Genomic DNA, 25,446 nt, shown 5'->3' on the forward strand with positions numbered 1-25,446 from the left:
AAAGGAGAGAAATACTGTGTCACAGCCAAGCATCTGGATCGCCTTGGTTTCGAATCCATCTTATTGAAAGACAGTTGGTTTATGGACTCTCGCCGTCTAGTCCTACATGACAAAGTTCACCCATTATAGGTAATGAGTTATCTTGATAAATCCCACCCTTGCCCTCATTTATCAACAATCGCCTGTCGTATTACACCCCTCGACGATGCCAAGAGCAGAAAAAGCACAATGTTAGACCCAGAACGGGATTGTAAATCCACTAACTAGTCTCATCCAATTATATTCAAAGAGAGAAGGGACTTGAAAACGGTAGCTGTAGACGTACTGCGTCCGTATCTTGTACTGGTGTTATAGCTTGCATTGTACATTGCATTGTAAGGTCTTCATTTGAGACAGTTTGCTACAGCAGGACATGCGACAACAGGACATTTAAATTATTGTGTGGATTATTATTCGTGGACATTTTTGTAGCGGTTGATTACATAAATCGTAAGGAAAAATCAACTCTGAAATTTCAAAGTGGAAATTACAAACTTCAGAAGCCTTTTTAAACCTCAAATGCACTGCATTGCAGGAAAGTTATCCTGCAAAAAGGGTGATCAAATGAAGATCCTACATCTGTAATGCATCTGATAATGTCTACTTGAGTTAGTCTATAGGTTAGTCACTATAGTATGTTTAAACTAAAGTCATGCAGTGTTTGTAGTACTTTGCAAGCAACGCCAACACATTTTCAAAGAAATGTTCATGTTTGGTATCTCAAATAATACATACAATGTATACTGTACTCTGTAGACCTAAAACCTCAAAAACACGTCAAGGACGAATCATTTAATCATGGCTTTTGCTCTTGTGTTTTTCTCATCAATCATTGGAATGACATTCAAACAATTGCACAACGTTGCTTTTGTAGTCACAACTGAACTTCACTGTTTGACCAAACCTGTAATTTTCGCATTGCCAGAACAGGCTAATTACTGAATCAAAAGTTATTTGAAATTACATATTTCTCAAGTGCTCCCTCATTGTACATTGCTATTAAACCGCTACTTTTATTTCCCTTGTAAAATATATTTTCAGCAACACGCTCCTAGCTCCAATTTTGCCTTGAAAGTGTAACTCAATGTTATTTGTGTGGATCAGTCAATATTACTCAATGAGAGAGAGAGAGAGAGAGAGAGAGAGAGAGAGAGAGAGAGACAGAGAGAGAGAGAGAGAGAGAGAGACAGAGACAGAGAGAGAGAGACAGAGTGAGAGAGTGAGAGAGTGAGAGAGTGAGAGAGTGAGAGAGTGAGAGGGAGAGACAGGGAGAGCTGGCTGGGAAACTGTGTGTGCCTGCAGGCTAAGTTGTTCATCGGAAGCTTTGGGTCCCTGCCACAAAAACAAGTTTTCTCCAAACACCCTCATTCATCTGTCGCTCTGGGACATTGTTTTTCAGCCTCTAAATCACTTTACTTTGTAATGGCTCTGTCTACTCTAGAATACAATGCACAAAGATATGATATTGATAATTTTGTTTCAGTCGATAATATTGGCTTTAAAAAGGTACATGAATAAATAACAGTATTAGGAAAAGCAGTAAATCTGTGACTAGTTCTTAAAACAATCATATAGGGATTACTTTATTGATGCTTCAAGGGCAAAAACATTGTCAGAAGTAATATTTTGTAAATATTCCTCTTGGAAATGTTTCAAATGCATCTCTCTCTCTCTCTCTGTCTCTCTCTCTCTCTCTCTCTCTCTCTCTCTCTCTCTCTCACTCTCTCTCTCTCTCTCTCTCACACACTCTCTTTCTCTCTCTCTCTCTCTCTCACTCTCACTCTCTCTCTCTCTCTCTCTCTCTCTCACTCTCTCTCACTCTCTCACTCTCTCTCACTCTCTCTCAGACACAAACATACTTTATTCTTCACTTTCACCATCTGAAAATCCATTCATTCACCATAATCTTTTACCACTTATGACAAATATTTCCCTGAAAAACCTATGATGATGTCCAAACTCCAACATTCCTTTGGTGGACTGAAGGGGAGAAAGTTGAGCTCTGGGAGTTAGTTGATCCTGGTGAGTGACGTCACCTTCTATCCCCTCTCGGTTTCTGTGCCTGAGTCGGGCAGTCTGTGTGAGTGTCGGCAAGAGAGAACGCGTCCCTGCCGCACCGCACACAGAACAGACACAGTCTCGACACATAGAATAATGAAGACCTAACGCACACAACGACGGGAAATATACCACATGTTTTCATTGCTGGACATTCTGGTCCCTCCGCTCGCTGTGGTGGTTTGCATCTTGCACTGAGGAACATTCATTCGAGAAAAGAAAACTCTAGGAAGAGGCGAAATTAGAGTGGGCAGACTGGAAAAGAAACGTATCTGTAGACGGATTATTTCTCGTATGCTGCTGTCATTCTGGATGTAACTCGCGACTATTCTAATAGCCTACAATTGGAGAGACCGAGTTCAAAGACTACATGCAAATATGATGTTAAGGTAAGCTTCTATGGAAAGGACCATTCAAATGGGTGAATTTGTGGATGTTTGACTTTTCACGCACAGTGTGGCCGGACTGAAGTCGTGTCCAAAAGCCTTTAAAATAGTGCGTGTTGAGATGCGATTGATTTGTTGTATTTCTTTATTGTCAAATATAATGGAGCACCAAACTGTCTGTGCTTAGGCTACAGTGCATTTTTTTAGTTGTATTTATGGACTCGTTTATGTTGTTTGTGTTTTGTATAGAGAATACAATTATACTGTAGTTTATTTAGATCGAATTGACTCTGAATAGAACTGCCTATTTTGTGAGGGACGCACGAATCTCATTTAATTAAATTTAGCATACGTGCACATTTACAACAAGATACAAGTAGTTATTTGAATTATGTTTACGACTATTATAGTATACTAGGCGATTTGGGGGATCTGGGTATTCGTTTACTGTATGATAGGCTAATGTGAATTCTACAGCAGTAGACTGCGGCCTATGATATGCTACAATAATAAAATAAATATAGTACATTAATAACCTTTATCGATAGATGATTGCGTTCATAAAACATTCATAGTCATTGTATTTGCTCCTCAGAAGAAATAACATCGATGTAATGATGATGGTGCTGTTTTAGTAGGCGTACTATTAGGTTTCGATAGTGATATTACAGTTTAATTGGAAAACGACGTTTTTCGAAGTTGTGTGGAGTCTACTGTCACGATTTAAAGCCGCATTCCTCGCGTTCGCACAAGAGACGCGCGCCATATCTATGTTGTTGCCTATATTTGGAACACATTTTTGTTTCCCCGAGGTCCTAACTGAATAGTCAGCAGGGCGAACTATATCCCTTGGTTTACAGGCATTCAAAAGGAGACACAAATAAATGCGAAAACGCCTGTCACAAAATCAGGTGAAAGTGACATTTTTTTCCGTTACAGTTTTTCCAGTACAATTGCGCACAACACCTGTGCTCACTGAGCGAGTTTAGCCACTAGGGGCCTTCCTAGCCTACTCTACAACTCTACAGTGAGGGGTGAGGGGAGGGGGGGGTTCAGGAGACCAGTGATGCCACAAAAAGACAGGCTATTCTCTCCCCTTTGCCTCTTAGTGTTGAAGAATACATAAAACACAGGAACATTAACATTTTTGACTACACTGGGCCTTTAACAGCATAAAAGGTTACCACAGAAACATTTGATAATAATAAGGTTATAATGCTGTGTGCTGGCCTGCTGCTTATTTCAAATGTAGACCTATTTTTCTATGTGAAATATATCACATTTTGGGTTAATTGCTTGTTTTATATGCTTTATATAATTGTATTCTATTTTCTTGGTTTGAGAATTTTCTAGGACTGATTGATGTGTGCATGCATGAAACACAGTAAATATGCATGGCTTGGCGTTTGCTTATCCTACAGTACATTCAGCTACCTTATAGCTCACTATTTGGTTGTATTGCGTTTGTAGCTTTGGTTGAAATGAAAAGTCAATAAGAGAGGTTGGAGTAGTGAGGTGTAAAATGGATTTTAAGTGCTTTGTAATTGTGTGTGTGTGTGTGTGTGTGTGTGTGTGTGTGTGTGTGTGTGTGTGTGTGTGTGTGTGTGTGTGTGTGTGTGTGTGTGAGTGTGTGTGTGTGTGAGTGTCTGTGGTTGAGCAGTCTTTATCTGTTTGTAGGCAGTAAGCACTCTGAGAGCTCTCCTGTCCTTTATGTTTTACAGTTTCTAACTCCAACAATTAGCACTCGCCCAATTTTGACATAGCGCTATTAGCGCCTGTCGCAACTCGATCGATTTCCAATTCCGCTGTTACGACAGTTGCCCTCAAAAGAGGAGACAAAATGAATATGCGTTGACGTGGAAGAGCCGAGTCGATTTAAGTGGTTCAACCCAAAGAGAGCTGACGTGAGAGATGAGCTACGTTGTTTTGAAAGCAGTGTTGAAGCGACCATCTTTACTGAACCTGTCCTTGGCTGCGTGTCCCTGTGAAATCCGTTGAAACAATTCATGGTGTTGTTTGAAGAGCCTTTTCATCATAACTCTCAGAAACCAAGTTTCTATGATTGAGTGCGGCAGGGCAAGAGTGTGTTGTGCGTCGATGAGAGCGAGGCAGTTGCTAGTTAATTTGCAGTGTATTTCATGCTGGGACTGAACATTATGATACAGGACACAAGAAGAGCCTGCTGCCAAAGGATTAATAGATCCCCTTGCAGGTGAACCAAGCAGAGCTCATAAAATCAGCATCCAGTCCCTCAGCCAGACTGAACCAAGTACCCTCTTAAAGAAGTGGTGTCTCCTTGTACAATGCTCTTGTTCCACCACATCCAAATGTCTATGACACACCATTCTATCGCAGAAGGGGAAGCAACTAAAAAAAAGGAAGTCTGTTTGCAAAGTGTTTTGTGTGTTTGTTTGTGTGCGTGTGCGCCTGTGTTGCCTGTGACCACTGCTTGTGGAGTGCCAAACCAAAGCTGAGGCCTTCCATTCCGAGCCGTGGTATGAAAAATCAACACTTACATAATGTAAACGGATACCTAAACGGAGGGCTGCAATTATGGGGCGCCAACCTGGTTGGAGAGAGAAGGCCACGGAGTGCCAATAGGCCAACCTGGTTGGAGAGAGAAGGCCACGGAGTGCCAATAGGCCAACCTGGTTGGAGAGAGAAGGCCACGGAGTGACAATAGGCCAACCTGGTTGGAGAGAGAAGGCCACGGAGTGCCAATAGGCCAACCTGGTTGGAGAGAGAAGGCCACGGAGTGCCAATAGGCCAACCTGGTTGGAGAGAGAAGGCCACGGAGTGCCAATAGGCCTACCTGGTTGGAGAGAGAAGGCCACGGAGTGCCAATAGGCCAACCTGGTTGGAGAGAGAAGGCCACGGAGTGCCAATAGGCCAACCTGGTTGGAGAGAGAAGGCCACGGAGTGCCAATAGGCCAACCTGGTTGGAGAGAGAAGGCCACGGAGTGCCAATAGGCCAACCTGATTGGAGAGAGAAGGCCACGGAGTGCCAATAGGTCTGCTAACAATCACCACCTCGGTTTGCATTGCCCTGTAATCTACTGGTGTAATCTAATTTATTTGTGCCAGCAGGCCTAAACTCAACCCCCCCCCGGCCGGCGCGAGAGGAGTTTTGACTGAAGCGGTCTTTGTGAAAAACATGGCGGGGCTGCTCCTGTGAGGATGTGTGTGCGCGCGCAAGTGCGTGTATTTAATAGCGTGCCTATGTATGTGTGTATGTGCGTGTGCACCTTCATGCGCGACAGTGTGTATCAGGGGGACCTATTCTATGAACCCAGTTTACCAAGGAGAACCTGATGCAATGTGACAATGAGAAATGAGTTTGATTTAACAGAACACTGATCAATCCCACAGCATAATAAAGTAATCATGCCTTCCTCCACCCTTCCTTCCTGGTTCACTTGGCTGCAGCCCGCTGTTTCATTCAGCCCCTCTATCTACTGATTTACCCATGCTTACATTCCCTCGCCTAACCCCCTTTCTACCCAACTACTGTTCACGGGTGGTTGCGTGATATAAAACAGCTTGCATCCCTAATGGCACCCCGTTCCCTATGTAGTGCACTACTTTTGACCAGGGCCCATAGGGTGCCATTAGGAAAGCATTCAAAGAAGTCTGCCACGGGGCATTGGCCTTACACAGAGGGAAACACTAGCGTGGTATTGATATTCAGCTTATACCGCTGGGGTCAGAGTAATAAGAAGCCTATTTTCACGCCCCGCCGGCATCACCTCTGCTGTCCATCACCCTGTCAAGACGGAGAACGATCCATAAATATTGTCTGGCGAGGAGTCTTTGCTTAGCACTAACACCAAACACACACACATCGCACACACTCGCGCCAGTGCACGAGTGCACACTCACACACAGACATGCACGCACACACACACATTTTCTCTCTCTCCCTCTCTCTCTCTCCCTCTCTCTCTCTCTCTCTCTCTCTCTCTCTCTCTCTCTCTCTCTCTCTCTCTCTCTCTCTCTCTCTCTCTCTCTCTCTCTCTCTCTCTCTCTCTCTCTCTCTCTCTCTCTCTCTCTCTCTCTCTCTCTCTCTCTCTCTCTCTCTCTCTCTCTCTCTCTCTCTCTCTCTCTCTCTCTCTCTCTCTCTCTCTCTCTCTCTCTCTCTCTCTCTCTCTCTCTCTCTCTCTCTCTCTCCCCTCTCTCTCTCTCTCTCTCTCTCTCTCTCTCTCTCTCTCTCTCTCTTTCTCTCTCTAATACACGTCTTTACACTTTTGAGTAGTATTATCCTCTTCTCTGTCTCTCCCTCTGGTTTCATGGTGGAGAATGTAGTCTTAAGGCTATAGGGGCAAGCAGCCCATCACCCACGTATCACAGATGGGGAGGGGATGCCACGACTGCCTGTCTCTGTATCTGTTTTTGAGTGGTGGATTGGGTTTCAACAGATACGACGGATGCCACATGTCAGTTGTCAGGAGATAGGCGGGCGGCTGCTGGTATAGATTTGCATTGGGGTCAGTAGGGATGGGATTCTGCCCTTGACCTCCATTTTGGCTCGACAAAATGCCAGTCGCTACCAATCGTTAGCACTTAGCAAGAACCAACTGGAAACCACTGGAAATAAATGGAAATGGAAAGTGGAAAGAAACCACCTCAAACAGTTTAGCTGTTCTGGATGCTAATATGATCATTACCTTCGACACTTGACTAAGTAGCTGGGAAGACTTAGGCTTACTATAACAATATTTAAATTTTGACCCAAAATGGCTGTATTTTTGCCCTTGCTATCGTCTCCTTTTCCCTTATCTGTAATTTTGGGACAGAACAGAATCTGCAAAGGGTTTCATTTAAATAATGGACTGAACGAGGGAAATAAAAGGCGGGAGAAATGGAAGTCACGCCGCCCGCTCTGCGCATTCACGTCACAGTGCTTTATCAAATTATTCCACAATAGCAGCCACACAAGTGATGGAATTTCAATTAAAGTATGACAGTTTTAAAATGTGTTTCTGGCGCGTTAGGGAGAAAAAAAAGGGATTTGGCACAGAAGTCTATATTCCCTATATTCCCTCTCTTTCGCTCACTTTTTCGCTTTCTTCCTCTCTCTCTCTCTCTATTTCTGTCTCTCTCGCTATCTCTCGCTCCATCTCTCACATTCTTCCTTCCTCCCCCTCTCTCTATCTGTCTCTCTGTATCTCTCTGTATCTCTCTCTCTCTTTCTCTCTCTCTCTCTCTTTGTCTGTCTATCTCTCTCTCTCTCTCTCTCTCTCTCTCTCTCTCTCTACCCTCACTCCCTTCCCCTCTCTCCATCTTTCTCAGAAGGGAATGACTAGGGTTTCAGTCCACAGAGGTCTATATTCTCTGTTGGTTTCTCTCTCTCACACTTTCTTCCTCTCTCTCTGTCTGTTTCCATCTCTCTAGCTCTCTCTCTCTAGCTCTCTCTCTCTCTCTAACTCTCTCTCACTTTCTCTCTATTTCTCACTTTATTCCTCTCTCTATCTGTTTCCATCTCTCTGTCTTTCTATCTGTCTCTCACTTTCTCTATATTTCTCACTTTATTTCTCTCTCTCGCTCTCTCTCTCTCTCTCTCTCTCTCTCTCTCTCTCTCTCTATCCCTCTGTCTCTCTCTCTGTCTCTCTCTCTATTTCTCACCTCATTCTTTTCCCTCTGTCTCTCTTTCTCTTTCTATCACTGTCTCTCTCATTGTCTCTCTGTCTCTCTCTCTCTCTCTCTCTCTCTCTCTCTTCTGGCTCTCCCTCTCTCCCTCTACCCTCTCTCGTCTCCCCACTCTCTATCTCTCACAGAAGGGAACGACTAGATTGAAACACTTTAGTTCTGAGGCACTCTACTGTAGTTATAATGATAAAGGGGGCTTTGGGAGAACGTTCAAGATGGAGTATCTTGGTTGATAGGCTTTTTCCAAGCACAATTACACTACCTGCTGTGAGAGATGGTGGGGTGGCAACAGATAAGTGCTAGGGACAGAGACTTGGCTCAGAGTAACCAAGTCTGACTAGTGGCTAGCTCATGAACTGGGGAAGTTCAACCTTTTGTATATTTAACCTCACGGTCAAATATACAGTCTGGAAAGGGATTGTTATGCACTCGTTAACACATACACATAGGCATGGACACACACATACATACACTAAAATCCTGTAGAGAGGTACATAACAGATGATCATGGACATCAGTGGAGGACATTTTGTCAGAAGGGAGATGGCTTCTCTTTAGATCTACATTTTCTCTGCTGAGACAGTCAACTCGTTGATTTTCTTCCACGTTTTAGCCCACAGATGGTTCGGCCATTTCTTACATCAGATCAAGAATCCAATGTGGCCACTTCTGTGTTTCGGCTGGGAAACAAACAACAACAAAAACAAAGCATATTTTGCATTGGAAGCAGAGCTGAAGAACAATTATGGTTTAGCCTAGCTCTTCCATTTGTTTCATTAGGAAACTGTCTACAGGGGGTAAAGTTCTACTAGGAAACTGTCTACAGGAGGTAAAGTTCCATTAGGAAACTGTCTACAGGAGGTAAAGTTATATTAGGAACTGTCTACAGGCGGTAAAGATATATTAGGAACTGTCTACAGGCGGTAAAGTTCTACTGTCTACAGGAGGTTAAGTTCTATTAGGAAATGTTCTACAGGAGGTAAAGTTATATTAGGGAACTGTCTACAGGAGGTAAAGTTATATTAGGAAATGTTCTACAGGTGGTAAAGTTATATTAGGAAATGTTCTACAGGAGGTAAAGTTCTATTAGGAAATGTTCTACAGGAGGTAAAGTTCTATTAGGAAACTGTCTACAGAGGGTAAAGTTCTATTAGGAAATGTTCTACAGGAGGTAAAGTTCTACAGGAGGTGGAGTAGCCTAGTGGTTAGAGCGTTGGACTAGTCGGAAGGTTGCAAGTTCAAACCCCCGAGCTGACAAGGTACAAATCTGTCGTTCTGCCCCTGAACAGGCAGTTAACCCACTGTTCCTTCCATCATTGAAAATAAAGGTAAAATATTAGGAAACTGTCTCCGGGGGGTGAAGTTCTATTAGAAAACTGTCTACAGGAGGTTAAGTTATAGGAAACAGGTTGTAAGGGGAAACAGGGGGTAAGGTTCTATTAGGAAATGTTCTACAGGAGGTAGAGTTCTATTAGGAAACTGTCTACATGAGGAAAAGTTATATTAGGAAATGTTCTACAGGAGGTAGAGTTCTATTAGGAAACTGTCTACATGAGGTAAAGTTCAATTAGGAAACTATCTACCGGGGGTAAAGTTCAATTAGGAAACTATCTACCGGGGGTAAAGTTCAATTAGAAAACTATCTACCGGGGGTAAAGTTCTATTAGGAAAATATCTACATGAGGTAAAGTTCTGTTAGGAAATGTTCTACAGGAGGTAAAGTTCAATTAGGAAACTATCTACCGGGGGTAATGTTCAATTAGGAAACTATCTACCGGGGGTAAAGTTCTATTAGGAAATGTTCTACAGGAGGTAGAGTTCTATTAGGAAACTGTCTACATGAGGTAAAGTTCAATTAGGAAACTATCTACCGGGGGTAAAGTTATATTAGGAAACTATCTACCGGGGGTAAAGTTCAATTAGGAAACTATCTACCGGGGGTAAAGTTCAATTAGAAAACTATCTACCGGGGGTAAAGTTCTATTAGGAAACTATCTACCGGGGGTAAAGTTCTATTAGGAAAATATCTACATGAGGTAAAGTTCTATTAGGAAACTATCTACCGGGGGTAAAGTTCTATTAGGAAAGTATCTACAGGGGGGTAATGTTCAATTAGGAAATGTTCTACAGGAGGTAAAGTTCTGTTAGGAAACTGTCTACTGGAGGTAGAGTTCTATTAGGAAATGTTCTACAGGAGGTCAAGTTCTATTTGGAAACTGTCTACTGGAGGTAAAGTTCTATTAGGAAAAGTTCTACAGGTGGTAAAGTTCTATTAGGAAAAGTTCTACAGGTGGTAAAGTTCGATTAGAAATTGCACCGACTCAGGCCAACAGGAATTTCACAGCTGAGGAATGCATTTAACAGTGATGGATGTTCATAATTTTAAAATGTTCCCAGATTCCCTGCAATACATGAAGCTACAAATATTCTAATCTTGGTATCTTGAGGTATCACATTGGTATGTTAGCTATTCTAAAAATCCAAAGATCAAAGCTAATGTGTCGTGTGTACTCTTCACACTGCTTCTCCTTCTCTCTCTCTCTCTCCCTCTCTCTCTCTCTCTCTCTCTCTCTCTCTCTCTCTCTGTCTTTCGACATAGACCCACACCATCACACACATTCTATATAAAAAAGATATATAAAAGGAAACAAAAAAAGCTTACATGGCTTAACAGCAAACATGACATGTCAGGGCCCTCGCATGGCTATACGCTAGCTCTCACGTCTTTATTATGATTCCCTTTTTATAGTTTGGTAGGCCTTCGGCAAACTCAATTCCCCTCACTTTGGAGGTCAGGAGTCGCAGTTGGAATTATGTTTTTGCGGCCCTCCCTCCCTCTCTCTATCCCTCTCTCTCTTCTCAATTATAGCAGAGCCCCTTTGAAGAAGCCAGGCGGAACTAAAATGACTTTTTATGTCCGGCGTAATGACCGCCATTTGGAAGGGGAGAGCTAGAGAGAGAGAGAGAGAGAGAGAGAGAGAGAGAGAGAGAGAGAGAGAGAGAGAGAGAGAGAGAGAGAGAGAGAGAGAAAGAGAAAGAGAGTGAGACAGAGAGACAGATAGACAGAGAGAGAAAGAGAGAGAGACAGAGAGAGAGAGAGAGAGAGAGACAGAGAGAGAAAAAGAGAGAGAGAGATAGACAGATAGACAGAGAGAGAAAGAATGCTGCAGGGAGTGAAAATGGCCCCGGTCACTCCGCCGTTGATTTCACCAGACAGACATAACCCTTAAAGCTTGTCCTTCCTCCTCCTCCATCTTCCTTTCTCCCTCCATCATCCCCTCTCTCTTTCTGTGTGGCAGGCTCTGATACAGGCCAGTGCATCAAGGCTCCTCTCCCCTCTGTAGTTCACTATTCATTTAGACCAAAGGAAGCTTAGCAGCTTTAAGGCGGATTACGAGATGAACTGTGCCAGGAGACACGCAGTATATTCTCTTTAGGGGGAGGGATGATGTGTGGATGGGGGGCTGCTGCCAGAGGCCAGGGTGTGTTTGTGTCATCACCTGGCCAAGCAGCTGGATCTCTTTTACAGTTCAGCTCTAATGAGCCTTGACAGTTTGGAGGCTGGAGTAATGGCGTTTTTTGCTGTGTCATTATTAATCTATTATTTTTATAGATTGGAGTTGTTTGGGAGAATTTCATCCCTGGAGTATGGCAAAGGAATTTGTCCTGTGGGAAAATGAAATTGTACTCGGCTCTCGAACGAATAAAAATAGATTTTATATTGAGATACACGATTATGACAGCAATACCGTCTCTTTTTCGTTTCTGGCTTATGTTTGTATTTGGCAAACGCGCCGGTTCTTTCACATGTGGTAGACCTCTCCGGTTTGTCATGTTGACGCGTTTGGATGACGCAAATGTTTCTGACTCCATTCTCAGCATGAGTCACCTTCCCTATTCTTTTTTGTCTCCTTTCGCCCGGTGATATTTTTGGCATCCGATTCATGATGACAGGTGAAGGCTGTGTTTGTATCTTCAAAGTGAGCCGGGTGCTAGCAGACGCTACATACGTGGCCTTTTCATGTATATTTTAAGAAGTATTTCAAAGGGGTTTCGCTTGTTGCATCACTCAGGGTCGAGACGTTAACGTACTAGAGACAAGGCCTTGTTTATATTTAGTCGGCTTGAAAAAAATATGGCTTGGATGACCCGCCGGCATATTTATAGATTGGTTGTCTGTATATGTGTCCAACATTGGAGGCCATACTTTTCCATGAAGGTGTTTTTTAAAGCCCATACATTATTTTACTATACCTACATATTTGTTCACATATATCATTTCTATATTTGGCAAAAATATGTTATGGTGTAGCTACCATTAAGGTTACAAAGTAGCAATAACAGCAAACTAGGTTTCGCCCTGTAAGCCTAGCTGGATATGAACTAAGTTTGGATGAGAGGATAGAAAGGAAATGAAAGAGCTCATAAGAAGATATAGATAGATATATGGGCAAGTTTAGCCGCAGGCACGTGATAGGTCAGGTTACTGTTCAAAGTATTTCAGACTGGGACAAATGAAGCTGTCACAAATAGAGACAGAAACGGTATACATACCCTTCCAATGAGGTCATGATATTATTTACCACCCGGAGTATTATTGGACGGGGATGATGATCTAGCCACATTATGATAATGCACATCATTTGGCTCCAACGGTAACATTTGATGTCAGCAACGACCAGATGCTCTGATGTTCGTTAGCAGTAGATTTTTGTCCCCTGACGGAAATAAAGTCATCAAGCCGATGACTCGTCAGATTTCTGCCATTCTGAAGGGAGACACAAGGTACACATCACAGAGCATGCACAACGGTGGTCTTGTCGCTATGCAAAGGATTGGGCTACCTCTATAGTGAAAGACACACCATTGATTTAAGGACTGTCAGCTCTCCTTGACCTGACTAACTCAGTAGTTGTAGGTTAATGTGCGGTTCAAGGTCACACATACCAGGAATGCAACTCAATTCTGACTACGTAATCCTCTACCTGCCTCGGCCTAGTAGATGCATGTGTGGACCAACCCAGCAGCCTAAAGGACCATTCCAAGGAGGATTAAACGGCATAGTAACTGGACATTGCTTGGGCATAACGGTTGGAATGTGCGTATGTGATATACAGGTAACTGCTCAAATAAAGGAAACCCCAACATAAAGTGTCTTAATATGGTGTTGGGCCACCACGAGCCAGAACAGCTCCAATGCGCCTTGGCATAGATTCTACAAGTGTCTGGAACTTTATTGGAAGGATGCGACACCATTCTTCCATGACAAATTCCATCACTTGGTGTTTTGTGGATGGTGGTGGAAAACGCTGTCTCAGGTCCTGTTCCAGAATCTCCAATAAGTGTTGAATTGAGTTGAGATCTGGTGACTGACACACACACACACAATTTAAACTCCTTATGCTCCTTTGAGAGCTGAGATCTCTTCTAGCCATGGTTGCCAAAATAATGACCCTATGCATGTTGGGATGTTAATTGATTAATTAACTCAGGAAGCACACCTGTGTGAAAGCACCTGCTTTCAATATACTTTGTATCCCTCAATTACTCAAGTGTTTATTTTATTCTGGCAGTTACCTGTAGTTATTCCATATTCCAACATGTGAGAATTATTAACACTGAATTATTCATTTAAAGATGCACTATGCAGAAATCGATCCAACATTTCCTGGTTGCTAAAACAAGCAATCATTATAATATGTTTTCCGTAACCAAAAATATAGTATATTCAGCTGTTTGAAGCTGATGTACAAAATCCAAAAGTAAAACATGCAAAAACAAACTTCAGAATGGGAGCATTGAAATATGTAATGATGTGCACTGGGAGTCAGGAAGGAAGTATTTTAATAAAGAAACACCAACAACGCACAGACATGGAACAGAAACAATGGCGACTAGGGAAGAAACCAAAGGGAGTGACATACAAAGGGCAGGTAATCAAGGAGGTGATGGAGTCCAGGTGATTGTCATTATGCGCATAACGCTGGTGACAGGTGTGCGCCCTAACGAGCAGCTTGTTGACCTAGAGGCCGGAGAGGGAGCACACGTGACAGTGCCCCGTCCCCGATACGCGGCTCCAGCCTAAGGATGCCGACCAAGATGACGAACCTGGGGTTCAGGTGCGGACCAGTCACCTCTGCTAAGGTGTGGGAACCTGTCGATCTGGCTGAGGCGCGGGAGCATGACAACCTACAGCGCCGGAGAGGGAGCACACGTGACAGTACCCCCTCACTCCTCGGCTGGTTCGTCAGCCCGATGAGAAAGCTGAGACCTCCCCGGTTACCTCGGTTGAGGCACGGGAACCTGTTCACCCAGCTTAGGCATGAGACCCTAACTAACCTGCTGATGGCTCCCAGGTAGCTCCGGCTCCAACACCCGGACCCGACATCACCTCCAACACAAAAGCAACAAAAAAACACTCCCTGATGCTTCCCTTTGTTGAGTCGTCATTCTGTGACGATGTGTGAGAGATGGGAAGCAGGTTCAGAGGTGGAATGACCCCCAGATGTGTGTGTTCAGCGTGAAGGATTGGTGGCGCAAGGATGAATACAGTAATCAAGTGCTGATCCTACAGGACTGCGGGTGATGAAAATGGGGATTTAATGCAACTATAGGCCCAAGGGAGGAAGTGTTTGTGTTTGAGAGAGAGACGTTATCCTCCTCGTCAGACAGAAGGAAGAGCTCTTGTCAATCCAGACCAAAGAGAGAAATTGAGGGATGGAAAGAGAAATAGAGGAATGGAAAGAGAGTGTTGAAGACAGGGCCTAACACACCTCCACACTCCCTGACAGACAGTTAGACATGTCAGAGGGAAAGAGTTAGTAAAAAACTCAAAATCAAACCATTGAAATACAGCAGTTAAATAGAGATGGACAGGTAGACACCACAGAGTAAATGAGAAAGGAAAGAACCAGAAAAAATAGACATCCATTTTTACAGAGAAAGAGAGGGAGAGGAAGTGAGTGGGAAGAGAAGAAGAGGGACATTATCAACCTTGTGGAGAAGAATGAGGACAAGGATGACAGAAAAATAGTAAGTGAGGGAGTGAGAAAGAGAGATCTAGAGACTAATCAATGAAAATGAATTCATGTCTTTGAAAAACAAACTTTTATCCACTCTGTAAGTATGACTCTCAACTTGTGAAATGGCTGACTTCATGTCATTTTCTGTGTCAATGTCAAGTTAGATTACTAGCCTCAGGTTTGCTGGACTAAAAAGTCGAGCTGGATTAAAAAGGATGTTTGAACTATTTCCCAAATAAACCAACATGAGGGTAAAATTGTTGGCACTTCTGATTTATCGTAGCTGGCTGTTGCTCTCTCTTCCGAAAATCGCTTTTTAATATTCCAAATCGATATTCCCTCCTCTCCACAGTTGGTTGTGTATCAGAAAGAACCCAGGAAGAGAAAGAAAGGAACGTCGGGTGATGGGAGTGTCCGCTTTCGTAACACTGGCTTATTCTGTCACACTTCATGGAAAGGTTCATTTCAGTAGTCATGAAAACATGACAACAATACAATCCTGTCTTCCACCCAGGTCCCTCCGCCCCCCATCCGCCCATTTGCTGTTTTGGAAATGGTCCCAACTGTCCATTGTGATAAACTCAACAGAGAGCTGTGAAGGAGGATGCCCTGTGCTAGTGGTTAAAGTATTGTCGTCTGCCGTTCTGCTAGCCTGCATAACATTGAGAATAATTCACTGTTGTTCTTTTTCGACTATTGTTTCCAATTGTAGCAGTCACCACCACTCCAAAATACCCAGAAGGGCTAGACGGCTGACCAAACACATGCCAGAAAACTTTGTCACTCTGCCTTCCACTGACTAGGCGTACTGTACCTAAATATAAATCTCACCAATAACGTACTGTATGTATTTCCTATTCATGTCTTGTTATTCTACATGGTGCTCAAGAAACCTTTGGGCTAACGAAAGGCCATAGTGTTCTTTCACGACAAGTCAGTGAACAGAAATGTGCACGTTTATTGAAGAGAACATTACAGAGGCGTTGAGAACTGTGACCATTCTCATTCCTCTCAACAGGCTTCTGTCATCAAGGGCTCTTACCACTCAATCCCTCGCTTCCTTCCCTCTCTCCCTCCCTCTCTCACCACTCCTTCCCACCCTCTCTCGCCCCTCCTTTCTCTCCCTTTCTCACCCCATACTCTCCTCTCTCCCCCCTCCCCCTCCTTCCCTATTTCTCCCTCCTTCCCCTCTCCCTCTCTCACCTCTCCTTTCCTCCCTCTCTCACCCCTCCTTTCTCTCCCTCTCCCCTCCCCTCCCTCCCTTCCCCTCCTCTCCCTCCCTCCTTTCCCTCTTTCTCTCCCTCCCTCCCTCCCCTCCCTCCCTCCCTCGCTCCCTCCCTCACCCCTCCTTTCTCTCTCTCTCTCCCTCTCTCCCCATCCCTTCCCCTCCTCTCCCCCTTCTTTCCCTCCCCCTCTCGCCCCATCCTTTCCCTCCCTCTCTCGCCCCATCCTTACCTCTCTCCCTCCTTCCCTCTTGTTGTTTGTATCTGCCATCTGCTATGGCTGCACGACTCCACTGCCTCTGTCATCAGTGGCACCAGTACCCACTCACTATACTCCTCCACTTCTGAGATAGATCCCTGTCCAGTTCGTCTCAATACTTCTTGCCTTTAATTGTGTCTCTCTGGCTGTCCCAGCGGACTTCATTACCCAAGCATCTTTAGGATTCTCACTCTAGTTTGCCTTTTGAGCATGTCGGAGGCGTTTGCAGCTTATTTCTTGTCTCGGCAGTAGACAGAATTGAAAGTCTTGGATGTCTCTGTGAGATAGAGACCAGGACATTCCCAGGATTTAAAGGCAATGTTTATCATGGTGGAAGGGACAAACTGTGGTCTGTAGCATCGATTCCAAACGCAATGGATTCAGTGTAACTTTATTACCCTTAAAGGCTCAGACAAACCAATAGCGTTTGCTGGCGTGAGTGTACTTAGCACCTCTGAACAGAGCGCCGGCAGTAATTTGCAAACTGAGTGCGCACTGATTTTACATGTAGAATTGTGAAAATGTCAGCCATCAGATGTCTACAGCCGGTGGTCCCTACACAGCGCGCTGAATTATCCGTAGACAAATGCTACATCCACATTTGGAGCAATGTGTGCAAACTAGGGGAGAATGACTGCCCCCTCTCATTGAAGATCAAGGCCGATTGCGGTACTGCGGGCATTGTTAGCAGAAAACCCTGCATTATAGTGAATCGAAAAATGGCAGTGGTGGAAAAAGTCCCCAATTGTCATACTTGAGTAAAAGTAAAGATACCTTAATATAAAATGACTAAAGTAAAAGTGAAAGTCACCCAGTAAAATCCTACTTGAGTAAAAGTTTAAAATAATTTGGTTTTAAACATAAGTGTCAAAAGTAAATGTAATTGCTTAAATATACTTAAGTTTCAAATGTATTATATTAAGCAAACCAGACGGCAAACAAAGCATTCAAAATGTAATGAGTACTTTTGGGTGTCATGGAAAATGAATGGAGTAAAAAGTACACTATTTTCTTCAGGAATATAGTGAAGTAAAAGTTGTCAAAAATATAAATAGTAAATTACAGATACCACAAAAAACTACTTAAGTAGTACTTTCAAGTATTTTCACTTACAGTTGAAGTCGGAAGTTTACATACACATACACTACATACACACAAGTCTGGACCACGCAGCCGTCATACCGCTCAGGAAAGAGACGTGTTCTGTCTCCTAGAGATGAACGTATGTTGGTGCAAAAATTACAAATCAATCCCAGAACAACAGCAAAGGACATTGTGAAGATGCTGGAGGAAACAGTTACAAAAGTATCTATATCCACAGTAAAACAGGTCCTATATCAACATAACCTGAAAGGCCGCTCAGCAAGGAAGAAGCCACTGCCCCAAAACCGCCATAAAAAAGCCAGACTACGATTTGCAACTGCACATAGGGACAAAGATTGTACTTTTTGGAGAAATGTCCTCTGGTCTGATGAAACAAAATTAGAACTGTTTGGCCATAATGACCATCGTTATGTCTGGAGGTAAAGGGGGGATGCTTGCAAGCCGAAGAACACCATCCCAACCGTGAAGCATGGGGGTTGGCAGCATCATGTTGTGGGGGTGCTTTGCTGCAGGAGGGTCTGGTGCACTTCACAAAATAGATGGCATCATGAGGAAAGAAAAGTATGTGGATATATTGAGCAACATCTCAAGACATCAGTCAGGAAGTTATAGCTTGGTTGCAAATGGGTCTTCCAAATAGATAATGACCCCAAGCATACTTCCAAAGTTGTGGCAAAATGGCTTAAGGACAACAAAGTCAAGGTATTGGAGTGGCCATCACAAAGCCCTGACCTCAATCCTGTAGAAAATGTGTGGGCAGAACTGAAAAAGTGTGTGCGAGCAAGGAGGTCTACAATCTGAGTCAGTTACACCAGCTCTGTCAGGAGGAATGGGCCAAAATTCACCCAATTTATTGGGGGAAGCTTATGGAAGGCTACCCAAAACGTTTGGCCCAAGTTAAAACATTTAAAGGCAATGCTACCAAATACTAATTGAGTGTATGTAAACTTATGCTGGGAATATGATGAAATAAATAAAAGCTGATCTAAATAATTTTCTCTACTATTATTCTGACATTTCACATTCTTAAAATAAAGTGGTGATCCTAACTGACCTAAGACAGGGAATTTTTACTAGGTTTAAATGTCAGGAATTGTGAAAAATGGACTTTAAATGTATTTGGCTAAGGTGTATGTAAACTTCCGACTTCAACTGTAAGTACTTTACTCCACTGAAAAATTCCACTCTTCGTGTAAATAAATAACACATTTTGTAACATTCGTCATTGGGAGAAAGAGAGGAGGACCAAGGTGCAGCGTGGTAAGTATTCATTATGCCTTTTAATGAAAATGAATACTCAAAGAAAACAACAAAAATGATAAATGAAACAGTTCTGTATTTACATTTTTATAATGTTGTTATTTATTTCTCCTTTATTTAACCAGGTAGGCTAGTTGAGAACAAGTTCTCATTTACAACTGCGACCTGGCCATGATAAAGCGTAGCAGTGTGAACAGACAACAACAGAAAATACAGAACATACACTACAGAAAATAATCACCCACGACTCAAAAGTGAAACCAGGCTACCTAAGTATGGTTCTCAATCAGGGACAACGATTGGCAGCTGCCTCTAATTCTGAACCATACCTAGCCAAACACAGAAATCCCAAATTATAGAAAAAGGAACATAGACTGCCCACCCCAACTCACGCCCTGACCATACTAAAACAAAGACAAAACAAGGGACCTAAGGTCAGAACGTGACACATTTGAAGATAATCATGGTACCAATAATTGCTTCTAATACACCAGATGTATGTCCTTGACCCAATTATTTTTTACATCACACACAAAATAAGTTATAAGGATAATTTAGTTGCGAATGGCAGCCTATAGTACCCTGGTCGGCCTTCCTGGAGTAGCTCAAACTCTGCATTGTATGTCTCCATGAGACGTCATCTCAACCAACTTCATTTGGCTTCAATGCACTATTGAGTCTTCACATAGCAATGAATGGTGTCACTTAAGCGATGGCTTTGTCCATTCATATGTACAGTCATTGTTGCGAGCCTTAGAGGTAATGCAATACAACCTTTTTTTGGTTAAACTAATTCCTACAGGGGATTGTTTTTCAAATGTATTCTATGAATAGAACCCAAGTCCCTAATTTCTATACTCTTGAGTTAATATTTGACTTCATTAAATGTGGGGGAGTAAATCTCAGCATCTCAGCATAAGAACCCAACTGAAGTGAGGTGATTAGCTTTTGAAATGGGTCTACTCATTTAGGATTTTATGGATGCCTGATGCCTCCGTTCAATACAGGCCTATTATTTCTGTTCAATACAGGCCTATTATTTCAAACTACACTCATTAAGCCAAAGCGGAATTAGACAAGCTGTGTGAGTTCTGAGTCCCAAATGGCACCATATTCCCTATGTGGTGCACTACTTATGACCAGGGCCCATATGGTAGTAGTGCACTGCATAGGGAATAGGGTGCCATTTGGGACACAGCTTATAACAGTCATGCAGAAGTCGGCAGTGAAGCTAAACTTGGCTTCATTAAGCAGTCTGACGTAAAGTACGGCAACTCGATACTGAAGAGAGTTGTGTATTCAGCTGATTTGTCCTGTCGTGACTCACGGGATGTTGATTTTTTGTTTGGTCTGAATCGAGTTGTAGAAATCAAGAAGTGAGATATCATGTTGGCGCACGGTTGCATTTGCACAGCCAGGTCGAGAGCTCATTTGAAACATTAGCCTACATTCATGGCTGTGAGTCACGCTGGTGATTGCGGTTGGATTATACTATGATAGGATATTCCAAATAGGAATGTTCTAGCACTACTTCCTATATATATAATAGGAAGAATAATATATATATATATTATGGGGTCTTCTCCTTTTCATTCATTACATGACTTAGACACTTACTTGACGAGCTCAGTAGCGGTTTAATTTTGACATTTATCTGACACAGTTGAAAACGTATTACAGTCTGTCACAGACAGTTGGCCATTCTGAAAATGCCCATCAAGAAAAAGGGAGAAAAGTCCATAGTTTTGGCATCAACCTCATCTCCGCAGTTCAAGCTGTGTCTCATAAATTGCCTGGATGTCAAAGCACCCTCCAGTTAGACTGCTATGCAAAGGGGACTTCTTCTTTCCCATTAAGTGAGGGATGTTAGGAGGCGGCCAGCGAAATGGGAAGGCTATTGTAGACGGCTTCCATAGATTTCTTTTTTGTTCCACCTTTTTTTTCATCCTGCTTCCGCTTCAAGGTCTTTAGCATTGGGGGAAGGAAGGAGGGAGGAAGTAAGGAGAGTGGATGGAGTCTGACTGGTTATTGACTGGTTTCAGTCAGGGCTCCCCGCTGTCACCACAGCCACTGCTGGTGGCATTGATTTGCATGGTGCTCCAAATGAAATGGATACCCCTGAGTTAGTTTTTTTCTCCTTCCTATTTTGCTTATTGCAATTAGCTGCAGGCGGTAATGACACGCAAGTCAATCCATTTTAATGCTGAGCAAGTCTGGGGAACAACCATGGCACAGACTACACACATTCTCGCACGCGTGCGCACAAACACACAAACACACACACATACTCAACCCCTCTTGTGTAGGCTAACTTATGGTACTTTCTTGCTTATCACCGTCCTGTGATAACTACTACCTATAGCTTCATATGCTGTTTGACTTACACCCCTGAACATCAGTGCACTCTTTGGGAAAAAAAGGTGCTACCTAGAACCTAAAGGGATTATTCTGCTGTCCCCATAGGAGAACCCTTTGAGGAACCCTTTTTTGTTCCGGGTAGAACCCATTCCACTGAGGGTTTTATGTAGAACCCAAAGGGATTCTACCAGGAACCAAAACGAGGTCTCCTATGAGGACAGCCGAGGAACCATTTTGGAATCCTTCTTTCTCAGAGTGTCGACAGTTTGACTTCTGCCCCTGAACATCAGTAGACTGTATGCGGTGATGGAATGTACACATAATATTTCACAATTTAATAAAGCATGTACACAAAATCTCTTGTGCCTCCCAATTGGCGCACCGGTCTAAGGCTAGATGAGACAAGCTCGAAATTAGGGAGAAAAAGGGGGTAAAATATAAAAAATGTGATCTCTTGCATCAATACATCCTGCGTCGGTCAGGACAGCTGCTATAAATTGTCAGCCTTTATTTTTCGTTGACACTGTGGCCCATCGCATTCCTTCCCATTCTTACACAGGCACACAATATTTCCTGAGCCATTTCATTTTTAAGATTATCCTGCGGCGCGATAACAAAAAGCCAGCGAACCACAAGCCACCAGCGATTGTATTATTCAGCTACGATAACAGAGTATCCCGATCTTCAGGCCCATTCGTTCCCAGGGCTTTGAGAGACAGAGCCTTTATGGATTGTGCAGAGGGCTTCGTCAAGGCAGTTTATCGCTGATATACTGGACAAGGATTCCATGCAGGTGCAGCAGGATTCCCCAGTGTTTGAAACAGGCAGACACAAAATGTCTGACTAGCTGGCACTTAAAAGCCATGAACTGGTTCCCAGTGATTACTTGTAATTGTCCTACAACTGAAACGGTTTCCCTCCAGGTTCATAGCAACCTTATCAGGCTAGGGAGTGGGTGGAAATAGCCTGAACATGAAACAAAACCCCACACAGAGCCACACACTCATATGTGCACATACTGTGTTAGTTCCGGGGCTTCAAATGAGACAGGCACGAAAATACATGTTCACGCTGTTGCGGGTTGGATCTGTGGACAGTGCGGAAACCGATTTGGTTCAGTGCAAGCTAACATCAGGGATAACAGATCCTTGACGCAGTATGAGCAGACACCAGATATATGATATCAGGACTCGTTCCATGAAATAATGGCCAATATCCCAACTTAGAGGATAGCTGCCAGAACGCTGTTGTTGTTTCGTGACTGCAAGAAAAGAGAAAGAAATAGCAAAAACTATAATTTCTTACATACAGTGCTATATACAGTATTTTTTTACTAAATTCAACTAGTGCTTCTGAAGTTTAGTCAGTGGTGGGAATTATATGTTATTCCAGTTGTCTATTCCTTTGGTGTGTCATTAAGCCTCGATCCTAAAACAATGACAGGTGCGGACTGAGCCAGTCATAACGATTCAACAGATTAAGTTGTTTGTTTTGAGTGCCGCTACAAATTGTGTTTTCTGCGCCAGAGCTCCACCGTCCAGGTAGACTAAATGAGGTTATTGATAATCCACTCACTTTCCCCGTCGGCTTTTGACCCCAGGACCGCGACCATAGAGAGAGGACCGGAGTTAGTGTCAGGGTGGGGTCAGTGGGTTGTCCTCCGGTGCTGCTCAGACACACCAGAACATTGATTTAGTCTAGTGCTGTTGTAGGTGGGTTTTATGGTGTATTGGATTGAGAGCTGTACTGATCTAGGCCTATATTAATGGTTTTTGACTGAGGTTTGTCTGGCTTGCATTTTTTTTGCCGAACTATCAGTAAGTTATTTCAACTTTACATTTTCCCCTTTGACCTCTTATGACCGACCAGTCAACCAACTTTACACTTTTCCCCTCTCTTGTTAAGCTTTCGACTACATCTCACTCCCTTGGCGTTAACCAGCACTTTCCGAGACGCTTGAGTTGCCAAATAACTCACAAGTGCTAGTTCGCCAGTCCAGTCAGTCAGTGAGGCTTCTCTCTCGGCAGAACCCCTCTTTGCTGGACTCCCTTTTATAACTCGAGACTTCCCGCTGACTCGGGTGCTTTCTGAAGTATTTGGGAAGATGGGCCCTCGATGGGCGCTCTCAGCCTCTTGCCGGAGGTCAGTTTTGTTGACCACATCTGCCAGCGGAGCTCTCAAACTGCCAGGGACTATTTGATTCAGCTCTGCTCAGTAGAACAGCAGGCTTAGTCTGGCAGTACCAACTTCTCTATTGAGGAACACAAGCCCCATTGACTGCGGCTGACTAGGGCTAGCTGTTCCTGGTCTCAAGAGCACCGGATGTTTTTGACCCAATCCCTTTCGAAAATCGACTGTGATGAAACATGATTGTGGAAATGGGTTTTAGCTTTTAATGTTTTGCTAGATAATGAAGTGTATGTACCTTGCAAACCCAATGACTCAACTTTATTTTACCTTTTCGTTTGTCATTTGCCTGGTAAGGAATTGTATGTACACTACCGTTAAAGGTTTGGGGTCACTTAGAAATGTCTGGCCATTTTGAGCCTGTAATCGAACCCACCAATGCTGATGCTCCAGATACTCAGCTAGTATAAAAAAAGACAGTTTTATTGCTTCTTTGATCAGGACAACAGTTTCAGCTGTATTAAAGGGTTTTCTAATGATCAATTAGCCATTTAAAGTTATAAACTTGGATTAGCTAACACAACGTGCCATTGGAACACAGGAGTGATGTTTGCTGATAATGGGCCTCTGTACGCCTATGTAGATATTCCATTAAAAATAAGCTTTTTCACCATCTACATTAGTCATTTACAACATTAACAATGTATATGCTGTATTTCTGATAAATGTTATGTTATTTTAATGGACAAAAATTGTGCATTTCTTTAAAAAACAAGGAATTTCTAAGTGACCCGCAACTTTTGAACGGTAGTGTACCTTGCAAACCCAATGACTTAGTACGTAGTTACTGGGATATAACACACTGAATGTGTGTGTGTGTGTGTAAGTTCTCAGGTGTTTGTGTGTGTGTGCTTTGGTGTTGGTTCCGCAGAATTCTTCTCCTATAGGCAATAACTCAAATAGAGCTATGGGTAAAAAAAATCTGGCAAATTAAATGCAGAAGGGTAAAGTGGGCAACAAAAGTCAAGCATACGAGCTCAATAATGCTCTAAATATCGATTTGCGAGTTATTCATGATTTGCTTTGGAAGGAGGTAAAGTTCTATGGGAAAATCATTTTGCTCTGCAGCCAAAAAATAAAGAAATGTTTTGACAGATCATCAATAATTACAGAATACAATAGTACATTTCATGCTGCTGATTTATTTGTCTGTTATTTTTTTTCTTCCCCTTTTTTATATAAACTATTATGCTTAAAGCAAGACCAAGCACTCCCATGAGTATTGGATTTTGGCCGGTGTGCCAGTCTCCTTTCATATGTGAAAATGAAGATTTGTGTTGTCCTGCCGTGTAAGTGATGCTGGTCGGAGAGTAACGACTCAAACGGATAAGGGATATATTTCACGCTATGCCAGATATCACTCATCACAGACCCAAGAATGGCCTTGCCAGCAGCAGTGTGACATTGACAAAACACAGTGTCTAGAATCAAAAAAAAAAAAGGCTGGCTGTATTTACAATGTTCAAGAGAAGAAAACAACACGAGCCTGCTTTTCTTCACATATGTCACTTTCTGTAAGGAAAACAACCGTGTCATATGGCACTTCACCTGTTGACACAACGTTAGCATAGTGTTAGCAGACATTTTGCGGCACACCCCCAAACCTCGATGGATCTTCATGGCAGAGCGTTTGGTATTGTCCTTGCGGTAACTGATAGCCATGCCGGAGCTTGCCAGCCTCACCACTTATCACTTCTGAAAAAGGTCCACGCCGTTTCGCTTCTGCCGCTGTGACACAGGTCCAGGAACAGTGACCTTGGGAGCTCACTCACACACACACGCACGCACGCACGCACGCACACACACACACACACACACACACACACACACACACACACACACACACACACTCTCTCTTTCACTCACTCTCTCTCTTAACTGGCACTGCATCCATATGTTGTTGC

At 43.1% G+C, this 25,446-nt stretch overlaps 1 protein-coding gene across 11 annotated transcripts in view; it reads left to right on the plus strand.

Annotated features, from left to right (window-relative positions):
* The first annotated feature begins 2,126 nt into the window (after nucleotides 1-2,126).
* LOC115133550 (receptor-type tyrosine-protein phosphatase delta-like) overlaps nucleotides 2,127-25,446 on the plus strand; it is a 211,448-nt gene continuing 188,128 nt past the window's right edge. For all 11 annotated transcript variants that reach the window (XM_065021895.1, XM_065021900.1, XM_065021897.1 and 8 more), the window contains exon 1: nucleotides 2,127-2,486. The gene's annotated coding sequence lies outside the window, so the exon portion shown is untranslated. The remainder of the gene's footprint in view (nucleotides 2,487-25,446) is intronic.

The sequence above is a fragment of the Oncorhynchus nerka genome, linkage group LG8 (genome assembly GCF_034236695.1).
Source record: "Oncorhynchus nerka isolate Pitt River linkage group LG8, Oner_Uvic_2.0, whole genome shotgun sequence".
Classification (NCBI taxonomy): domain Eukaryota; kingdom Metazoa; phylum Chordata; class Actinopteri; order Salmoniformes; family Salmonidae; genus Oncorhynchus; species Oncorhynchus nerka.